The sequence below is a fragment of the Chiloscyllium punctatum genome, chromosome 5, assembly GCF_047496795.1.
Source record: "Chiloscyllium punctatum isolate Juve2018m chromosome 5, sChiPun1.3, whole genome shotgun sequence".
Classification (NCBI taxonomy): domain Eukaryota; kingdom Metazoa; phylum Chordata; class Chondrichthyes; order Orectolobiformes; family Hemiscylliidae; genus Chiloscyllium; species Chiloscyllium punctatum.
Genome location: NC_092743.1, coordinates 53,543,001 through 53,564,480, shown reverse-complemented (window position 1 = coordinate 53,564,480; position 21,480 = coordinate 53,543,001). Strand labels below are relative to the sequence as shown.

The following is a 21,480-nucleotide window of genomic DNA, read 5'->3' as shown; positions in this document are numbered from 1 at the left end:
GACCCACAAACCAGGCTTGAGCTAAGGTTCTAGAATCATTAACAGAGTAGCGGCACCAGCTCTCACCCCTAAGAGCTCTCTCAGGCTATTCCCCTTATTGCTACAAACAAGCTGTCTTTCTACAGAATTTGGTATTAAAATTACAAAAACACCACATGCCCTTAACCAGATAAGCAGCAAAAAAATGGCAAAAGTTTGTAGAGGAACAGAAACCAACTGCCAGGTCAGAGTATGCTTGACTAATTAAACTGCGTGCACATCAAAGTGGGAAACTTTGATCCAGACAGGCCAAATGGCTGGCTCGATAACCTTCCCTTTTAACAGTATATCATAACGAGGGACTAGTCGAAACTATGTGGAAAAGGTCATGAGGTAACCTCACTCAGCTAATATGCCCAGTATTATTGTCTTAGAAAATGGCTTTTTCTTTTAAAATCATCTTAGATTCCCAGAATGCAAATTAAATTCACAACATTCCTGAATCTTGAGCTCCAGGGAACAACACACAAACGTCCAATCCATGACAAGCCAGTTTGACTCAAATCAGACCATAAAGAGTTAACCTTTCCACCAGCTTCCGTCCTCTCTCTCTCTCTCTCTCTCTCTCTCTGTCTCTTGAGGTCTTCGATCAGTGAATGTAATTTATAGAAAAATATTTTCTCTCTCTCACTCACACATGAACATCTTCCAACTTCCTTACTATGTCAGTTTCAACCTTCATGTTTTCCTAGCTTGTATGGGTAATGAGACATTCACCTTTCAGAACAGTCAAGATGAGGGAACTGAGTTTCATAAATTCAAATCTGCTCAGTGTGGTATACATGAGAATGTATCAGGATTGTTCTATTACGTGCAAATTCCACTTAGCTTATTAAATTACAAGTTCTTTTCCTATTGAGAATGAGTTTTGATCAGAGTCTTCAATATAAACCAGAAATTTAGTTATCCAACATCCAACTGTGAAATATGCATGCCCCCAGCCCCCAGGATGAGAACAAAGTACTGCCACATATTCCACAAGTGAACAAATGTTATCACCTTATTTACACCGATCCATTGACACTTAGAACAGATGTCACTAATTCTTCTGAACAAATGGGTGCCCCCCTTCATGGTCAAGCACTTTCCCGCATCTCCTTAGCAGATGTGAAAGGCTACCAGCTTTCTCATTGCCTCTTGAAACCAAAAGGAGAGGTTTACTAAGAATACTCATGAAAGTAACAACATTGAGGTCACTGTGGAGAAATTGCAGATTTCAACTGTCCTTTACATTAGCAAGCCACTGTCTACTCTCAGGTAGCTCCTAGAATAGATGAAAATATATGGATTAATGAGTATATTGATGTTAATATTACAGAAACATGGCTTTTAACAGGTGCATGTATTCAAACATTAATGTTTCAAAAGTTTGCACTTTATAGTTTACTGAAATGTTATTTTAAGATAATGTAACATAAACTGAGTACATAAACTAAAATTTTTGATGAAAACTAATTTTTAGCTGATTTTATGTTTCATCTGACATTTTTCTTTTCGATCTATGAGCAAATTCTTTGAAGGTAGAACATTAGCTGCTTTGAGAAAAAATGCCATTAAAAAAAATCAACCTGTCACTTTTCTACTAGCTCTCCACAATTTAGCCCTTTTCACGAGCATTAGTAGTTCTGCACTGCATTGGCTTTGTGCTCTAGTAATTTACCCAAATTATACTTTGGGTAGAAGCTTTGAACAAATTTTGAGAAAAGGAATGTTTGCAAAAATGAAGAATCAGTTTACAACTGATGAATTGTATCCGTGAAATTGCTGTTACTGAGCATGTTGACTGTGAAGAGGTTGTTTCTTGGTTCAAATGAGGCAATACAAATATGATTAGAGACTGTGTTTTCTGTCAAATGTCAGATGTGCTGTTTGGAATGCTGAAATTATGTAGAAAACAGGGAATATGGTGGATCCAGTGACAAATATAAGCGTCAACAAAAAAAATGCAATTTATCCAGTAAAGGTAAATTAGTATCTAATTAAAACTCTGCTGTTAGGACCAGAAATAAATTGCTCAGGAAATTACTAGGAGAATATTGATTTGATAAAGCTGAAATTAAATAGCTTTGTACTGCTACAGAAAACCAATTGATGAACAAGCTTTGTCCTGACGGGTAAATTGGACACAATAATTGAGAATTTCTTAATGGAAAGTTATCAAGGTTGTGGATCATCTTAACTCAATTAGGATAATGGTATTCTTAAATGTTGGTGGAAAGCATCCCCACATGATGCATTTTCCATTGTGGTTTGTTATACAAAATGAGAAAGCAATTGTGACCAAATTTAATAATATGAGCATAGGTTGGTAGGGGAGAACCTTTTATGACTTGAGTGGTAAAATGTTAATACCTGGACCACAGTTTATCACGTATTACCCTACAGATCCTGCTACCATGCTGAATAAATTGTAATGTAAAATTGCTTTTAACTGAATACTCTGGGGACTGGAACTTGGGTGGTATACCTTCAGAGTTCTAGCCCACTCTGCAGCTTTGGACTACATTGCAAATGTTGTATTGTCCCATGAAGTCGGTGTAGTCCAGGAAAAAAAAGTATTAACTAGGTACAGGTGTGACAGTTTCAATACTGTTTAGTTATGTGCACAGAGTTTTTAGAAACTGCCTTATATGAAGTGCAGGTAAACTTCCTTTGCAGGTAGAATTATTAAATGAATGTCTGTTCCCCCTCCCACCTCACTCAGTATATAACTTTGCAGTTTTTATCTCCCACAGAAGTTTAATATTTGAGCATGAATTTGGGACACATTTTGTAGGGAATTTTATGGTAGTGGTGTGATTATTTGAGTAATTGATAAGAATGCTGATGTCCAGTGAGTTGTGCTAAATGTGTCTATGTCCGGAACACATTTGGATGCTGCATATCTTTAGGCATGCCATCTGCTTAGAACTTTGATTTATAGTTTGCCCTGGAACTGTTAACTTTCACGAGCAAGTCTGACCCCAATCATTCTTCATGCAAGTTTCCATTGTGCTATTTCCATTGTAGGAGCAAAAGAATCAGTGGGGTAGGTCAGCAAAGTACATGAGGGTGGCATAATACCGAACTTTCACTTTAGTCAACACCGACAACTATTAATTAATGGTATAGCTTTGATTTTTCACTGCTGTTCCTTGATGCTCCCCTCTGGGACAGGAGGAGGAGGCTTTACCTATCAGCTGGTCTGTCTCTGTTTCAAGATATTTTTCGAGCTCTTGGATGATTTAAATATTGGAGTAAGTGTCTCATCTTTTGTTGTGAATGTAGCTTCTGTGCTGAGTGCAAAATAGCTCTAAGCAATTACACAGGCCCTCAAAACAAACAATTCTCTGCTTGCTCAATCACCATTACACTGCTGATTTTCTCAGCCTACCAGGCATCCTGACTATTCCAAAGAATAATCATGTCAGGGCTTAATACATTACACTGGTTCCCTCTCCACAGATGCTCCTAGACCCGCTGAGTTTCTTCTGCATTTTTGGTCTTTGATCTTGACTGGTCAGTGTTTTAAAATGCATGTTATGAAAAATATGTTGACAAATATATTTTAATAACTTGCATCTCATTTTACACATGTATGGATCCCTGTATTGTCTGTTACTTAGAGCAAGAAATGGGTAATTGTTCCTCAATTCACTCAGAATTTCTTGGAAAATTGATAGATGAATGAAACATTCACATCTTCAAAACAGCTTTACATATTTCTACTTTTGATAAAATCAAATTTGTAATATTTAAATAGGAGCTTCAAAAATATTTTTTATCAAAATTGCATTTTGGATGTTTTGTTTGCTGTATTTTAATTGTATGACCTAGTTCCCAACATGTTCAATCATCCTCTACATTAAATTTCGAATGTAATGCAGAATTGGTTGGTGCATAGTTTCTAATGTAAATATGAATTGAAATAATATGAAAATATAAATGTTTATTATGCTAAATGACCCAAAACACACATCAGGCAAAAGATAAAGAAAGATCCCTTAAGGGATTCACCTTGGGGGTAAAACACTTTCAGCCAATAATGGCTCTTGAAAGGGAATAAAATGATAAGGTGTGGAGTGTTCTTCATGGAAGGAATGGCTGACAAAATCTGGTATTGTGATACATAGACAGTTTAGTAAACACGCCAGTTGTCTCTGGCACCTTGGCAGATGTTACTTGCTCAGGCAACACATTACTAAGAAGCCTTTCAGTCACTCTCCAAAAGCTCATTCAAATTTCAAACTGGATTCAAAACAAGGGTGTTAATAAACAAAAACATCTTAGCGATCTATTCTTGAAAGAATGAATGATTTTATTGTCATATGTATTTCACAGAAATATACAGTAAAATACAGTGAAAAGCTTCCACTGTCACCATAATTCCAGTGCCATTTTGAATAGTTAATCAGAAGAGAAAAATAAACTCCAAATGCCTGCTAAACACTTGATAAAAGGGAGCCATAATGAAGAGTCAGCTGACCTCTCAGAAGCTAGTCCAACAATTAGTTGAAACCAGTCATTTAAAATGTTCCAATGTGCCTTTTCATTGATGCTCTTTCAAAAATGAATCCACGTGTCTCCACAGAACTTCAAATAAATTATTTTATTCCACAAGACTCGAATCCTCAAAAATATTAATCTAAAGCCTTCATAACACCTCCATTCTTGAAGAAAATGAAATACCATTTTCAAATATATTTCCACAAATGTGATCGCAATATGATAGAATTTTAGATTATGTTTGAAAGTGAGGTCATTCAATCTGAAGCAAGGTGTTAAATTTGAATAAGGGGAATTATGAAAGGATGAGGCACAATTTGGCTGAGCGGGGAATGGAAAATACATTAAAAAGTGTGACTATACATAGGCAATGGATAGTTATTAAAGAATTATTACATGGCCTGCAGTAATTGTGTATGTGTATACATATCCTTCGAGTAATAAAAACTTTAAAAAACGGTCAGTAAACAGTGGCTGACAAAGAGTGTTAAGGATTATATGAGATTAAAAGTAAAGTTTTATAAAGTGGCCAGAAAATGTAATAACTCAGAGGACTGGAAGTTTTTGGGATATAACAAAGAAGGACAAGAAACTGATGAAGAAACGAAGATTAGAATATAAATGCAATCTAACAAAAAAACATAAAAATGGATCACATGTAACATCAGCCACAATTGTATTAAATGCTGGAGCAGGCTCAATGAGTTGAATAGCATATGCCTGCTCCTGTGTTTCCTTAAATAGTGTAGACAGATTTAAAATATTTCCACAAATAAAGTCCTTCAATTCCTTGTTCATTCTAATAACTTGAATCTCTAATTCTTGGAAAATATCTTGCATTTTGTCCAGTGAAAATAAATATTTCTATCAAGAAATTAAGATGCTGGTATCACTCATTCTAATTCACGCTTTACGTATAATCTATGCAGTTACTTCTGATAACTTATGCTACTTAGATAATTTAAACAAAATTATGTGTTTAACAATACCCCAGCAATTATGGTGTTTCTTCCACCAGTTTGAACAAAGTTAAGTGATAAGAATGTAATAGCAAATTAGTTTAGTAAACATGGTTTCTCCTTTAGAAATCTATGCTGATGCTTCCTAATCAACCCATCTTTTCATGTGACTCCTGATCGTATTCTGAATAATTGCTTTTCCAAAGGTTACCCCACTGTTTGATTCATCACTGTCTGGAGAGTGACTGGGGTGTTTTGTAGCCCAAATAGCATCACTCAACATTGGAACAGTCAGGTTGGTTAGACAAAGGCCAGTATCCTTTTGGCTGCAGGTATTAAAGGAATTTGCCAATATCCCTTTAACAAATCTATTTTGGGAAGAAATATGGCGTTGCCAACCCTATTAATCCAAATGAAGATTTGGATCTGAATCTGCTTTTGTAAATGCATTGATCTTTCTTTGTCTGTGCAGAATGTGATTGAACCATCAGGTTTGCTTTTAATGGCACGGCATAGTGTTTAAGAGAAAGCAGGTTATACTAGGATTACGTAAAATGTTGGTTAGGCCTCATCTAGAATATTGTGTGCAGTTCTGGAATCCGCATTGCAGGAGGCATATAATAACACTGGGGAGGATGCAGAGATTTATCAGAATGTTGGCTATGTTGGAGAGTTTTAATTATGAAGAGAGATTAGATAGACTGGAGTTGTTTTCCTTGAAGTAGGGACGAAGGGGAGGACATGATTGAGTTATAGAAAATTGAGAGGCATTGTTAAGGTAACTAGGAAGGAACATTTCCCTTTGGTGCAGGGATCCATGACCAGAGGTATAGATCTAAAGAAAAGGGCTGGAGGATTAGAGGGGATGTGAGGAATTTTCCTTTCTTACCACTATCTAGGTAAATCTGGCTACAACTATACTAGAGGCAAAAAATATTGAGAACATTTAAGTATTTAGATGACAAAACACTTGCGAGTCTTTGGGCCAAGTGCTCAAAAATTGAAGATTAGAATAGTTAGGTGCTTGTTATTGACCAGTGCAGACTTGATGGGCCAGGAGACCTTTATCTTGGCTGTGAACTTATATGTCTTGATGACAATCTGACATGTATGGCACATTTTACAAAACTGCACCGCATTAGTGTGAAGATCTGGCTGGTAAAATTGATAACTTATACATGGTTGGATCTTCCAGATTTCCTCACTGTCAACATCCTGGAGGTTATCATTGACCAGGAACTCAACCAGACCCACAATACAAACACAGTGGCAACAAGAGCAGGTCAGTGGCTAGGAACACTGCAGTGAGTAACTCACCTCCTGACTTCACTCTCTATCATCTACAAGTCAAGAGTGTGATGGAATATTCCCCACTTGCCTGGAAGATTGCAGCTCCAACAACATTCAAGAACCTTTATATCATCCAGGACACAGCAGTCCAATTGGTTGGTACTACATCACAAGCATCCATTCCATTCCACCACCGATGCACAGTAGCAGCAGTGTATACTATCTATAAGATGCACTGCAGAAGTTCACCAAAGACTCTTAGATAGCATCTTTTAAACCCCTGACCACTTATACACAGAAGGCCAAGGGCAGCAGGTACATGGGTACACCACCATCTGCAAGTTCCCCTGCAAGCCACTCACCATCCTTACTTGGAAGTATGTCACCATTCCTTCACTGTCCCTGGGCCAAAATCCCAGAATTCAGTCCCGAAGGTCATTGTCCGTCAACCCACATCAGATGGACTTCAATGTTTCAAGAAGGCAGCTCACCACCATCTTCTCAAGAACAACTAGGGATGGAGTAGAAATACTGGCCAGCCAGCAATATTCCCATCCCACAAAGAATTTGTTAGAAGTCCTGCCCTTATATGGCTATCCATAATATTTTATGATGATATTTGGCTGGTACTACTATTTGGTAACTGCTGTCCACTCTTTGCCTCAGGTCATGAGAAGATCTCTACTTCCTCATTAGAATCCCATTTTCAACATAGTAGCAATCCAGAAATCCCTTTACTTCAGCTTCAGTTAGAGCCAATTGTGCTATTTTCTGTAACTCTGAATTGCTTTGATCAGAGATGCTTTATTGAATATTTCCTTCAGATTATCCAAATTACCAAAACAAGTTTCAGCTAGCCAAATATCTATGCGTGATGTCAATTGTATCTCTGATTGTGAACTTGTTTAGCCTTGCTTAAGTTACCACATATGAAGGAAAACTTCTGTCACCTAGTTCCTGTAATTGCTTAATTTCCTTGACCTCACTTGGTCTTTCAGTGACCACGTGAGAAAGTGAATTTCACTCTGGCCAAATTATTCCCTGGAAATCGGTCAGTTCTATCTATGGGTAAACTGTAGATATCCACAACAGTTTCAGTCACAGACATTAGATCACATTTCAGGCACTACCAACCAAAGATATTGTGAAATACACCCTGCCAATGCCACTTTCCAAAACCTCAACATCCAATGCTATTTAGAGGAAATGTTGCGCCTTGCCCCAGAAAAGGAATTATGAGTGATTATTATATCCTTCAGTGTAATTACAAGTTTACCAGTGACATTAGAGGAGCAAGGAGGTGCTTTTTCCTTTTGACAAGAACTCCCTGTAATTCTTTGATATCTTGTTTGCCTCTCCTGCATACATAGCAGTGTTTGTATTTGGCCCTCAGCAGTAGTAGTACGCTCAGTCAGGCCTGCTTTCTTTCCATTGACTTTGTGTACCCAGCATCATCCAGCATTCTACACAGTGGTGTCCCACCTTTTTGGATGTGCAAATACTTCAGCATTCGGGGATGACTTTTTACTGAGGAGGAGATTCCATGATGTTCCTTTCTCATGCCCTGCCATGTGCCTTTCTATCACTCTGTCACACTCTAGCCTCGAGTAGATAGGGTATGGAAAGCATTGTCGACAAGTGTAGTGGAGGCAGATCCTGTTGAGGTATTTTGGAGGTCATTGGATAAATATTTAAATAGAAACAATATTCAGGAATTTGTGGACAAAGCAAGGGATTAACAGGAATTTGAAATACTCATGGAGCAAGTGCAGAGATTATGGGCCAAATACCACCCTCCTTCACTGTAACAATTCTGTGATTCTCTGAGAGTGAAAGTAGAAGTGTTTGAATATGTGGATCAGCTGCCTATCTTGCTGTTGCAAGATTCTGGTTCTCTATGCAAATTATTACTAATGGGGAAGAAAATTTTGAAATCCTTTTCGGAGAATTATTTCCCTAATGATGTCACATGTAGCCTCCAACGTTACTACTTGCTTCAAATGGTGAAAATTATTTTGCTGAATTCTTCCAAATGATCTACAAATCTGCCAGGGATCAACCTGCATGCACCAAGAATAGCCATTTTTGCCACCTTGTAATCTAGAGAAGCCTCCTCAGAAAGCAACACAAAAACCTCACAAGCGTTATTACCTCACAACCTGTTTTGCATGAGCAATGGCCATTTTGATTTGGTTATCTTTTTGAAAAAGTGGAAAATGGAAGTCCCTTGGAATCTGAAGCATTCTCCTTTTTCTGTTCCAGCTCTCAAAGTCAACATTCCTTTTTTTCACTTCTTTCTCCTGCCTTACTACTACTTCCCCTTATTCCTCTAATGAAATTTCATTTTCTGTAAACCATAAGTTTCCCATCTTCAGAAAATGTTGGCAACTGCCAAAACTATTTTGGTTTAAATATCCACTAGAAACCTGGTGCCTTTCCTTTCATCCATTTCCAAATATCATTACCTCACTTCCAGTTATATGTTACCAGTGTTAGGTATCCCTCTGCAAGTCCTAATGTTGTTATGATCAAAATAGGAGAGTGCACTGTCTTTCTATAGGCTCACAACATAAATATAATGGTCTTATACAATTTCCAACTAGGCCAATTGTATTATTTTACAATATTAGACTTCAACTGAAAAGATCTATCAAACAGGTTTATTTTATAATAAATCAAGAACTTTAGATTTGTTAAACAAAGGTGCAGAATTCCACAAAGGTGCAGAATTTGTTATGCCTTTAAATAACCCAAAAGACACACATACATTAAAGACAGAAAGAGGATTTTCCCCCTGCAGAAATTCAATTTGGAGGGATTGCGGGGTGGGGGGGAGACAAATAATTATGGCTCATAATGGTTAGTTCTTCAGGGAACCAAAACAATAAGATGTGAAATATTCAGGTGACTAATCACCTGGCATTCTGGAACAAGTCACTATAAGCAGCAGTTGTTTCTGGCGTCTTGCTAGACACAACTTGGTCATGAAACAAAGCAAGGAGAAATCTTTCAGTTGCCCTTCAAGAGCACAGTAACTGGATTCACACCAAAGGTGCTTCAGAAACAGGAAAGATGAGCTGAATAGTTTATTCTTTGCCAGGCCTCCCTCAACTGAAAACCAAACCAAACTCCGACTGCCTGTTCAGTCACGACAACTGTTACAAACCAGACAAATTATCTCCAAGCAAGTCCAGGAATGAGCTGAAACCATGGGAGGTTCCAAGAAATACCAGTTTTGAAAAATAGAGGTAAAATGTGACTTTTCATTGACTTTTTCAACAAAGAAATCTAGGTATCTCCACAGAACTTGAAATTATCAATTGTTTCCGCAATTATTCAAAACTCAACTATTCAGAAAATGCTAAATATCAAGCCTTCAAAATACAGACCATCTTGAATTTCAGGATAAATGAAGTAGTATTAGCAGACAATTTTTGTTTTGAAATTTCTTGATCATCAAGCAGCCATCAAGTCAGATGCTCAGCATTCTTCCCTGATGCAGTCTGAACTGTAGCATTTTATAATTGAAGTAAATATTAAACTAATGTTATTTTTGTGCATTGTGCTGCCTCAACCAAATCATTTTGTGCATAGACCAACCTAAACTTTGATCCTGAAAATGTATGCTATAGGTTACTTCTCAAACAGTTACGTTTTGTGTTTTCTGTATAGATTATTGTGATACTTCTGGTCTGGCTGATTCATAATTGCCTGCTCTGCCTTTAGTTATTGCAAAAGAATGATTGACAGTAGTCTTTGGGATCTGAGGAAATTTCAGAGAATACAGTGAGGAGCTGATAATAAACAGCAGTGCAATGTGAAAAAATATTTATTATGGAGTCTATGCAGGAAAATAATCTGAAGGTGAACATTGATGTTGTGTAAGCTGGTGATAAATGTGAAGCGCCTACCAGTAAGATCATTTCGGTGTTAGGTTGCATATGGAGGATATTGCATTAGACATTAGAGCAAGGTAAAGTAGCATTATACAGATCAATATTAAGCTTGATACATGATGCTGTTTTGGTTATCCTTTCTTCAGTAACATAAAGCTAGTTGCCCTGTTATAGGAGGAATACTATTAAACTAGAGAGGGTTCAGAAGAGATTTATCAGGAAGTTGTTGGGAATGGGGCATTTGACTTATAAGCAGAGGCTGGGACTTTTCTCACTAAAGCTTAGGAGGTTGAGAGGTGACCTTATCGAAGTTGATAGGATAATGAGGGGTATAGATAAGTTGATTAGCAGGTGTCTTTTCCCAAGGATGTTGGGACGAGGTGGCATATTTTTAAGGTAAAAGATTTAAAAAAGACATGCGGACTATTTTTTTTTACACAGAGTGGTTCCTGTGTGAAATGAGCTTCCAGAAGAAGTGGTGGTTGTGGGTACAGTTAGAGTGTTTAAAATACATGAACACAAAATGTTTGGAGGGAAATTGGCCAAGCGCAGGCAGGTGTGACTTGTTTAGTTTGGGATGATAGTTGGCATGGACTGGTTGGACCAATGGGTCTGTTCCAATGCTGTATGACTGTGAAAGATGACTAAAAGGGACATAATATAGATCTTCAAAATAACAAGAAACAAGTGAGCTACTTCATAGTTATTGGAGGGTGATTAATCACAAACTTATTACTTAATGACATGCAAATGCTGGTCATTAACTGGGATTTCATTTGAGTCCCTGATAAATTGACACAGAATCAAACTGTGCTTGTTACCAGGAGGCTGGGAACAGGTTGATTAGAAAAATATAAAATTGTGGTTGTTGGTTAGGTGACTTTGTAATTAAATACAAAACTGGGTAAAGATCAGGTCCAATTCCATCCTTCACCGAGTAACCTTCTGGAATAGAACAGAGTAACAGTGAATGGTTACCTGACGATGAGGGTTGCAAGTTCAGAAGGAACATTTCAGAAAGACAATTGTAATTTTAGCCATTGTGATACAGGTGTAAATTGTGATCGATGATTACCCTGTTTAACCCTTCTGAATGTAAAAATAGAATGGATGTACAGACACAAGTTAAATCACTACCAAAGATGAAACAAGGCATGGCCTTGACACTTTCTGCAAGAAGTAATAACTGAATAAAAGAATTTTAAGTTGATGCTCACACATTGTGAAAAATGCTAAATACCTATTAGATAAGGTCAGAATTTCATAGATTGAGAGGCAATGGCCTAATGGTATTATCACTAGACTATTAATCCAGAGACTCCAGTATTGATCTGGGGACCCATGTACAAACTATGCCATGGCAGGTTGGTGGAATTTAAATTCAATTAAAAATAAAGTTGGGATTAGGAGTCTAATGACCATGAAACTGATGTCAACTGTCGGAAAAACCTGGGGAGGAATCTGCCATTCTTTACTGGTCCAACCTACATATGACTCGAGACCCACAACATTGTGGTTGACTTTTAACTGCCTTCTGGGTAATTATAAGTGCAATAAATGATGACCTTGCCAACGACATCCAATAAATAAAACAAAAGGTTTTGAATTACCAACGGCCATTCCATTGGGGAATATGTCATACACCTTAAATGTCTATTCAAAAGACTGACATGATTCAGTTTGTTTTTTCCTAAATCAGTGCTCATGACTTACATTCCTAGATTGAGCTAAAGTGTTTCATGTAGATAAGTACTTGGTTTAATCTGGTTAGAAGAGTCATCAGACGTGAAAGATTGATTCTGTTTTTCTTTCCACAGGTACTGCCAAACCTGCTAGGTTTTTCTAGCACTTTGTTATTTTTTTTCATATTTCCAGTATTTTGCTTTTATATGGTTTTAAATAAAAGTGGATGAAAAAAAATCTTTTGCATATTTGGCTATTCTAACAGAGGACAAAATTGGAACAAAAATAAGAAGTGACTGAATCCCAGGAATGCCTAAGAAAAAGTCATATGTGTGTTTCAAAGTATTATTATACAATGAATGTCCAAAGTGGGGAAGCAAGGTCTTTTCAAAGACACCTGACAAAGAGGATCCCAAGGAGGATGAAGATAATAACTGCTGTGTATGTATTATACTAGTCTCAAGCAGTTGTCGTTACAGAATCATTTAACTTCACAATCCAAATTGTACTTGCACTTCAACAGTCTGAGGCGCAGCTGGAGAATGTTATCCTGTTTCATCAGGTAGTGAGGAACTATGCAATATTAAGTCATTTTTAAGAGCAATAACAAATTTCTCAAGAAATTCAGTAGGCCTGGCAGAATCTGTGGGGACAAAACAGAGTTAATGCTTCAAGTCCTGTGACTCTTCCCAATAGATTCCAAATGCAAAACGTTAACACTGTTTCCACTGGTGCTGCCAGACCAGCTGAGTTCCTTCAGTAATTTCTGTTTTTGTTTCAGATCTCCAGCATCCGCAGTCCTTGTTTTAATTTCAAAGGACATCTTATTTTAGCTTTGATGATGACAGCTTATTGATGGCAATAAGCAGAGTTGTAATTCAATGTAAACTAACTGGTTGTAGGCATTTTGTAAGCACTAATGTAATCTCTCATGGAATAGCTGTGTCATTGAGTAATCTAATGAAACTTGACATAGAGTGTCATAACGCAATTCTGTCTAGAAAGTCAGAGAATCGGTAGTTTACCCAGTCAGGACATAATTGTATCAACATAACAACAAAATCTGATGTTTCTCAGTTGATCAACAGCATCATTAGCATATCTGATACGGCCCATGAGAGAAAAATCAAATTAGAAGTTGTATTGATGACCTCCCAAAAGTTGCAATTGCGGTTGATGAAAGGTATATTAATTGAAAGGAAGGGATTCCAGTAAAATTGTGCCATGAGTCAAAATCCAATAACTGGAAACTCTGGCTGTGTTGAAATTCTCAGCTATTCCTGCCAGCAAAATGGGGGATCCAATTAAACTGTATGAGTGATTAATTGAAATTCCAGACCAGTAACTGAACTGGTAATTAGCTGAACTCTTGTCAACTTGACATGTGACCATGTCAACTAACCAGAGTTAGACCATGTTAAAAAAAAACTTACCAAGGATGGCAGAATGTGTCTCAGTCAACTCAAAGACAGCATGCTAAACAAGTAAAAAGAATTCCTGAGTTTTATCAGAGCTAATTACCAACATTTCCTATGTCTTTTGCTGCTCTAGGTCAGGCCATTGTAAGATGTAAACAAATTGAGAAGAACAAAAGCATTTTTTTCTATTTTTATTCAGTTATTGTGTTTTCATTGAGTTTTCTGATAAAAGAACATGTTTGGAGGCAAACCTGTTTGCACGGGGCCCTCCTCATCTATTCCAAAGCACAACTTAACACATGTGAGCTCATGCTTTTTGACTTGTTGCAATTTTGGTGAAGTGCAAATATCCTATTGTAAGCTTTCCATTGGAGCATCATTAACTTTACAACACCTCAATCACTAAAGGCATGGGAGAAACACAAACACTTCTGTTCAACATTTTGTAGGTGTGGCAGCTGAATTAGTCTTACTACAATAACACTTAGTGATATTAAATGGTTACTACTGAGCAAATCAGGAAAACATTGATCGGGATGAGACTTGGTGCAACACAAGATTTTCTGGTACTGGAGAGGAATTTGCCAGTTATGAACTCCGAGGAATATATATAAATATGAGTATCACAATCATGAACAATGGACACTGGAAGAAAATTGTGATTGATTGGGGAAATCTTTCATGAATGTTTAATTGATAAAACAGACTGCAATTTAGAGTCAGTGGGTCTGTGTTCAAGTCCCACCATGTGATAGCTGTGATGGTATGTTATAACATTTCAAAACAGGTTAATTTAAAAATGGAGCAGATATCTGGGTATCAGGGGTACGCAGAAAGCATTCAATCCAAGTGTTTGCAGGTCATGGTTCCTATATATTAGTTTATGCACATGCAAGTACTGTGCTTGTTTGTTTGTTTGTTATGATAACCTTTCTTCACTATAGAGTCTTGCAACTAGTTCATTTTTTTTCCTGCACATTTGAATGTTTTATACACAGGGATATAACAGGTTATCAGTTGGGAAGTACGACCTATGATGTCCACAGAGACTGGTCACACTCAGAGAAATTTGAGCTTCGGGTTCAGAACTGAAACAATGATACATTATGATTTAGCATATTAAATATTTTATTATGATAAATAATGAAACAAACATTTTGTTGTATGAGTAACTTACATTTTAAACCATAAAAAGAAAACTCCAGATTAACTTTTCACACAATCTGAAAATCTGGTTATACATTACATTTCCCTGAAGTGGTCACTTTATCTGCCAGGGACCAGTCTAGAATAATTAACTCCAAATAGCTTGTTTCCTTTCTACTTTTCCAGCTGGGTAACTTCTAATTCTAGAACTGCTTTTCCCTGTGAGGATTGTGCTGTAGATTCCTTCGTCTCACGACAAAGTAGACAAACCTTCCAGGCTTCTTTAAATCTTCATGAACTTAGTCTTCAATCTGAGCCAATGTTTCCACCCACATGCTACCTGGTGAATGATGGAGCCTGCATTTTCTCTATGTACAATGCAGACCTGACTGCTTCTATTTCATGCTGTCTACCCTTCAGCAGGCTAATACTCAAAAAAAATTGCTGTTTATCTGTAATATTGATGAGTTTATAGTGATGTCCATAAACTGAAAGTAAAGGTTGTCTTCTACTCTCTTATTCAATATAATGAAAAGTAGTCTAGCTTTGTATGTAGATGTTTTCCAATTAGCCTGTTCAGGAATATTATGACACATCTCTGGAGCAGATCGGACTTAAATTTGAGACTTTCTCGCTCAGAGGTGAAGACGCTAACATTGCACCAAAAGAACTTCAAGCTTTGTATATAAGTAAAAATGCTAATTAGTTTTCCTTGAGCCCAATTAACATTGATCATGGGAATAAGTGGATCAGAAACAGCACCATTGTTTACAATTCAATATCCAGAGAACTTTTCTTAAACTTGGGGAGACTCATTGTCTGCTCATGGTTCACTGCCATCACTGTCTCTAAGCACAAGTACCTTGTATCTCCTTCTCAGTAAAACAAGCTAAGTTTTCTACTTGAATAAGAGCAAAATATTGTAGATGCTGGAAATCTGAAACCATTACAGAGAACACTGAAGAAACTCCGATCTGGCAGCATCTGTGGAGAGAGCAAAGGAAAGAACATATCCAGTCTGGTATGATTCTTCAGAACTCTGTCAGACTTGAAACATTAACTCTGTATTTCTTTTTCTACAGATTTTGCCAAAGCTGCTGATTGATTGTGTGTGTAATCTAAGTTTTCTTTGCTTTCTAACAATCAAATCCAGACTTACTGTCAGGCAGAGTACAGAACAGGTCATATGACCCCTTCATTCACCTAAATTTAAAGAGACAATTATATTTTGAGACTACCTTCTAAACTTCAGTTGATACACGAGACGACGATTGCCAAGCATGACAAGTAATTCATGAAGGTTCATTCCTCAAGAGAGTTCAAACTAAATTTCAAAATCCGTTACTCTAAGCAGCTGGAAGAAGGAAATAAGCAGCTTGCACCTGAATTAGTCATATATCATGTAATTCATGTCCTGAGGAACAGAAAATAGTAAAGTGAGGACTAAATTGTGGTTATGCAAGTGATAACATAAATAAAACTGAGGCAAAAGTGAGGATTGCAGATGCTGGAAGCCAGAGTTTAGGTCAGAGTGGTGCTGGAAAAACACAGCAGGTCAGGCAGTATCTGAGGAGCGGGAAAATCGACGTTTCGGGGAAAAGCCCTTCATCAATCGATTTTCCTGCTCCTCCGATGCTGCCTGACCTGCTGTGCTTTTCCAGCACCACTCTGATTTAAACATAAGTCAGAACAATCACATCCAAAGGTCAATTACCCAGTTTTCTGGGTGTCCATGATTAATCTTGCTGGCTTGAAACAAATAATGCTGGAAGAGAGCAAATCTCTTAAATATAAAGAGTGCATATGAGTCTTCAACTTCTTGCTTTAAAAATAGAAATCTTTAAGTAGAAACTACTAAGGGACATAGAGGAGGGGGCATCTTGTAATAGTTTGTACAGAATATGAGAGTCTTTGATTATTTTGAAATGTGGTTACACATGTTAAGTCTAATTTTTATCAAAAGGGAAATTGACAATTTTATTTGAATTGAGCTTACTTGAATGAAGGTGTAGTAACTAGAAAGTCATGTGATCCCTTTAAAAAAACACTAAAATTGTGATTGTGAGGTATAGGTATGTGTAACTCTAAATCAATACAAATATGTGTCAAGAGTGGCTTCAGTTCTGGTCCTAACTGGCTGTCTTTCTGTACTGAAGCACAAGAAACAGTCAAGGTTATGGATTTTGCTTGCAGGCAATTAGCAAAGTGGAATAGAATCTCAGAAGAAAAAAAAGTTAGTAAATGCCAGGCAGATTGGGAAAGAATTTAAACTTGAAATAACGTAACCAGTACTAGAAATTATGCAGGCCGGATGTTTGTCTAATATTGCTCCTAACAAAAATGTTAACCTATTTAAAATAATTTGTTGATTTACATAATGCAAAGGATCATAAATGGTGAGTGTAGTCTGGATTAGAATAATTATGCAGAATCACTGGATGGAGTAGGTTTCCAAGGCCAAATCATTCTTATTGCTCCACCCTTTGTGGTTTTAGCCTAGTAGACACCTGCAACCAGTTAACACAATTTACTTAACCAGTAAGTCATTAACCTAATGCATTTGTTATTGTGAGATAAACATGTATTCAAGTAACTCTATATTGATTTTGGAATGATAAAATGTACCGTGCATCAGCAACTACAAATAAAAAAATAATTAATTTGTTACCGGTTTCTGAATCATCAAAAGAGTTCCATTACAACCCATAACTGATGTGTAAATCAGAATGAGTCAAGTACATATGTGAGCAGTTTAGATGCATACATATCTGCATTGTGCAGATATTTGTCTCTTTTCAAAATATTGGTCTAACAAAATGTTAAAGGTTCTGTGTATATGTATTTTAGTCAGAATCTGTTTCGAATAAGAATAACAATGAAATTTATCACAATTTGCATCACATTTTTACAATGATGAAAGCTTAGTACAGTATCTTTTACTGTTTTCAAAAAAGAATCCCTGCCTTTTTACCACTTGTTATAAGGCCCTCTCCCTCTCTGGAAGTGACTGAAAATGAACCTCTTCAGAGACCCAAGATCAATATGATCAGTTGTGAATACAGGGCTACCCCTGTATCTGCGGAATCGTTTTCCACAGTTACAGTTACCCACGGTTCACCATGGCCTGAGCATATTCTAGGAACCTTCTGGAACAAGAGACTGGGTCTGGGGGGATGGTACATTTCCCATTGAAATGAATGGGTTCGCTACAATCCACGATTTTGGGCTTCTGCCGAACGTGTTGGAACGTATCCCCCGTGGATTCGGGGGGGACTACTGTATTGAAAAACCACCTGGAACATAATTTCACAAACTGACTTAAAATCATAGTAACTTAGATTATAACTGCCCAGTCCTTTATGCCTGCTCTGCATTTAATGTGATCATAGCTGCTCTTCTGTCTCAACTATATTTTCCTGCACATTCTTTGTATCCATTAATTATGTTAGAAACCAAAAATATATCTGTCTTAGCCTTAAATATACACAGTGATGGAGCAGTCTCTAGGGTTAGAAAACTCCAATGAATCTCAACTGCCTGATTTTTCCCCACCTCAGCCCTAAATTGATTGGCCGATTCTCCTAACATTGTGCCAAGGTGACTGCACTCTGGAGTTCCCAGTCAAGTGCATATTGTCTCAGTGTTAACTCCTCTTTAGAATGTATATGTTTCAATAAATTCACTACTCATTCATCTAATCTCCAGAACATCTAGGTAGGCCTGGTTTATTCAGCTTCTCAGCTTCTTGTATCATAGAGTAATTCAGAATAAAAACAGATCCTTTGGTCCAACTAGTCTAAGCCTAATGTCATTCCAAACTAAACTAGTCCCATCTGCCTGCTCCTGGCACATATCCTTACAAACCTTTCCTATTCTTGTACTTGTCAAAATGTCTTTTGATTGTTGTAACTGTGCTTATATCCACCACTTTGTCAGGAAATTCATTCCACACACAAACCACCCTCTGTGTAAAAAGAAAAACTGCCCCTCATTTTTAAAAAATCTCTCTACTCACTTTAAAAATGTGCCCCCTTGTCTTGAAATCCCCCATCCTAAGGAAAAGACTACTCCCATTAACCCCATATATACCTCTCATTATGTTATAAATTTCTATAAGGTCACCTCTCAACCTCTTATACTCCAATGGAAAAAAGTCCCAGCCCTTCCAGCCTTTCTTTATAACTCAAACCTTCCATACCTGGCAACATCCTGGTAAATATCTTCTGAAGTCTCTCCAGCTTAATGATATATTTCCTATAACTGAGTGACCAGAACTGGGTACTTTATTCCAGAAGAGGTCTCGTCGATGTCCTGTACAAACTCAACATGACTTCCCAACTGCTGTATTCAAAGGACTGAGCAATGAGGGCAAGAGTACTAAAGGTCATTTTAACCATCCCCCTGTCTTTATGTGACACAGGCTTCAAAGAATTATGTACCCGATGTAACCCCTAGGTCCCTCTGTAATACAGCACTACCCAAGGTCCTACCATTAAATGTATCAGCCCTACCCTTGTTGTGCCAAAATACAATACCTCAAATATATCCAGATTGAACTCCATCTGCAATTTTTCAGCCCATTGACCGATTTGCCCAATATAGGGTAATTCTTTATTGAACTTTAGTGAAATCTAGCTGTTGTCGAATCAGAATTCTGAATAATTGTAGGAAGATTTGTTCTTGAATTATACTCCCCTTGCTTAAAAGCCAAAGTACTATTTACATTCTTAATTGTTTGTTTTATTTGCAAATTAACTTTGTGTTCCTTGTACCAGTACCTCCAATTCTCTGAAAGTCAACAATAACAAGTAGTTTCACATCTTTTAAAAATAAATTCTACTCCTACTGCTAAGGTAAATTTCTTCTCACTTCCTCGCATTCTACTTCATCTATGACATTGTTGCCTATACATTCATGCTGTCTGTCTGTTTTTTGGTGTTCTCCTCACAACATGAATTTCCATTCAGTTCATAGTCATCAGCAAAACTTTGAAACTGTACTTGATTTCTTCTTCTAAAGTAATGATAAAGATTGTAAATAACATTGATCCTTGCTGCATTTCAATCGTTACAGCCTACCAACTTGAAAATCCCCATTTACCTCAACTTTCCCTTTCTGTCTGTTATACCGACCTTCCTTCCTTGCTAATAGATTGGCTGCAACTTAATGAGAATTATCTTGCACAATAACATTTTGTGTGGCACTTTACCAAATGACTTTTCAAATCCAAGTACATTACATCTACTAGTATCCTACTTGATCTATTTTACTTATTAAGTCTTCAACAAATTAATAGATTTGTCAAGCATTAATTTCCTTTCATAAAACTATTTGGCTTTGTATGTTTTTTTTCTAAATGAAGTCTAAAGATTTGCTTAATAGGAGATTTCATAATTTTCCTACTATCTGATGTCAGGCTTCACTGGGTTTCAGTTCCCCATTTTCTTTGTCTCTACTTTCTTGAACAATGCTTTCACACTTGCTAAGTTTCAATCCAATGCATCTGTTCCAATATCTAGTGAATTTTTGAAAGATCATAATCAATGCTTTCACTATCTCAGCAGCTGTCATTTTATGACTAAGATCTGGGCATTTTGAGATGCTTAATTTTCTGTAATGCTGCTTCTTTCTCATATTAATTACCTTTATTTTATCCACTTTGGTGGCAAGAACAGGTAGTAATCTGCCTTCCTAAATGGAGTCAAGTTAGGTAAAGGGGCAGTACAACGAGATCTAGGTGTTCTTGTACATCAGTCAATGAAAGCAAGCATGCAGGTACAGCAGGCAGTGAAGAAAGCTAATAGCTTGCTGGCCTTCATAACAAGAGGAATTGAGTATAGAAGCAAAGAGGTTCTTCTGCAGCTGTACAGAGCCCTGGTGAGACCGTGCCTGGAATGTTGTGTGCAGTTTTGGTCTCCAAATTTGAGGAAAGACATTCTGGCTATTGAGGGAGTGCAGCGTAGGTTCACAAGGTCAATTCCCGGAATGGTGGGACTATCTTACGTTGAAAGATTGGAGCGACTGGGCTTGTATACCCTTGAGTTTAGAAGGCTGAGAGGGGATCTGATTGAGATGTATAAGATTATTAAAGGATTGGACACTCTGGAGGCAGGAAGCATGTTTCCGCTGATAGGTGAGTCCCGAACCAGAGGCCACTTAGAACAGAGTTGAGGAGAAACTTCTTCACCCAGAGAGCGGTGGGTGTATGGAATGCTCTGCCCAGAAGGCTGTGGAGGCCAAGTCTTTGGATACTTTCAGGAAAGAATTGGATAGAGCTCTTAAAAATAGTGGAATCAAAGGTTATGGGGATACTGATTGAGGATGATCAGCCATGATCATAATGAATGGTGGTGCTGGCTCAAAGGGCACAATGGCCTACTCCTGCACCTATTGTCTATTGTCTATTTCTTCACCCATCCCTGGGTCATGCTCAAGTTTTGATGCCTGTGTGGTATTTTCTACTGTGAAGATAGACTGCAAGGGTGGAATCTAACAGGGGTCTAAGCAACATCAACTATGGCAAGATCTGTGGCAGAATTGGACAGGAAGTCCAGTGAGACCTCT

At 37.4% G+C, this 21,480-nt stretch overlaps 1 protein-coding gene across 4 annotated transcripts in view; it reads left to right on the top strand.

The window, feature by feature from the left end:
- Positions 1-21,480, top strand: part of LOC140477084 (RNA-binding Raly-like protein) — a 910,390-nt gene that overhangs the window by 106,811 nt on the left and 782,099 nt on the right. The window contains exons 2-3 of one of the 4 annotated variants that reach the window (XM_072570321.1): positions 6,679-6,765; positions 9,874-10,021. The exons of 2 other annotated variants lie outside the window; for them this stretch is intronic. The gene's annotated coding sequence lies outside the window, so the exon portion shown is untranslated. The remainder of the gene's footprint in view (positions 1-6,678; positions 6,766-9,873; positions 10,022-21,480) is intronic. One more of the 4 variants, XM_072570322.1, reaches the window with a different exon arrangement.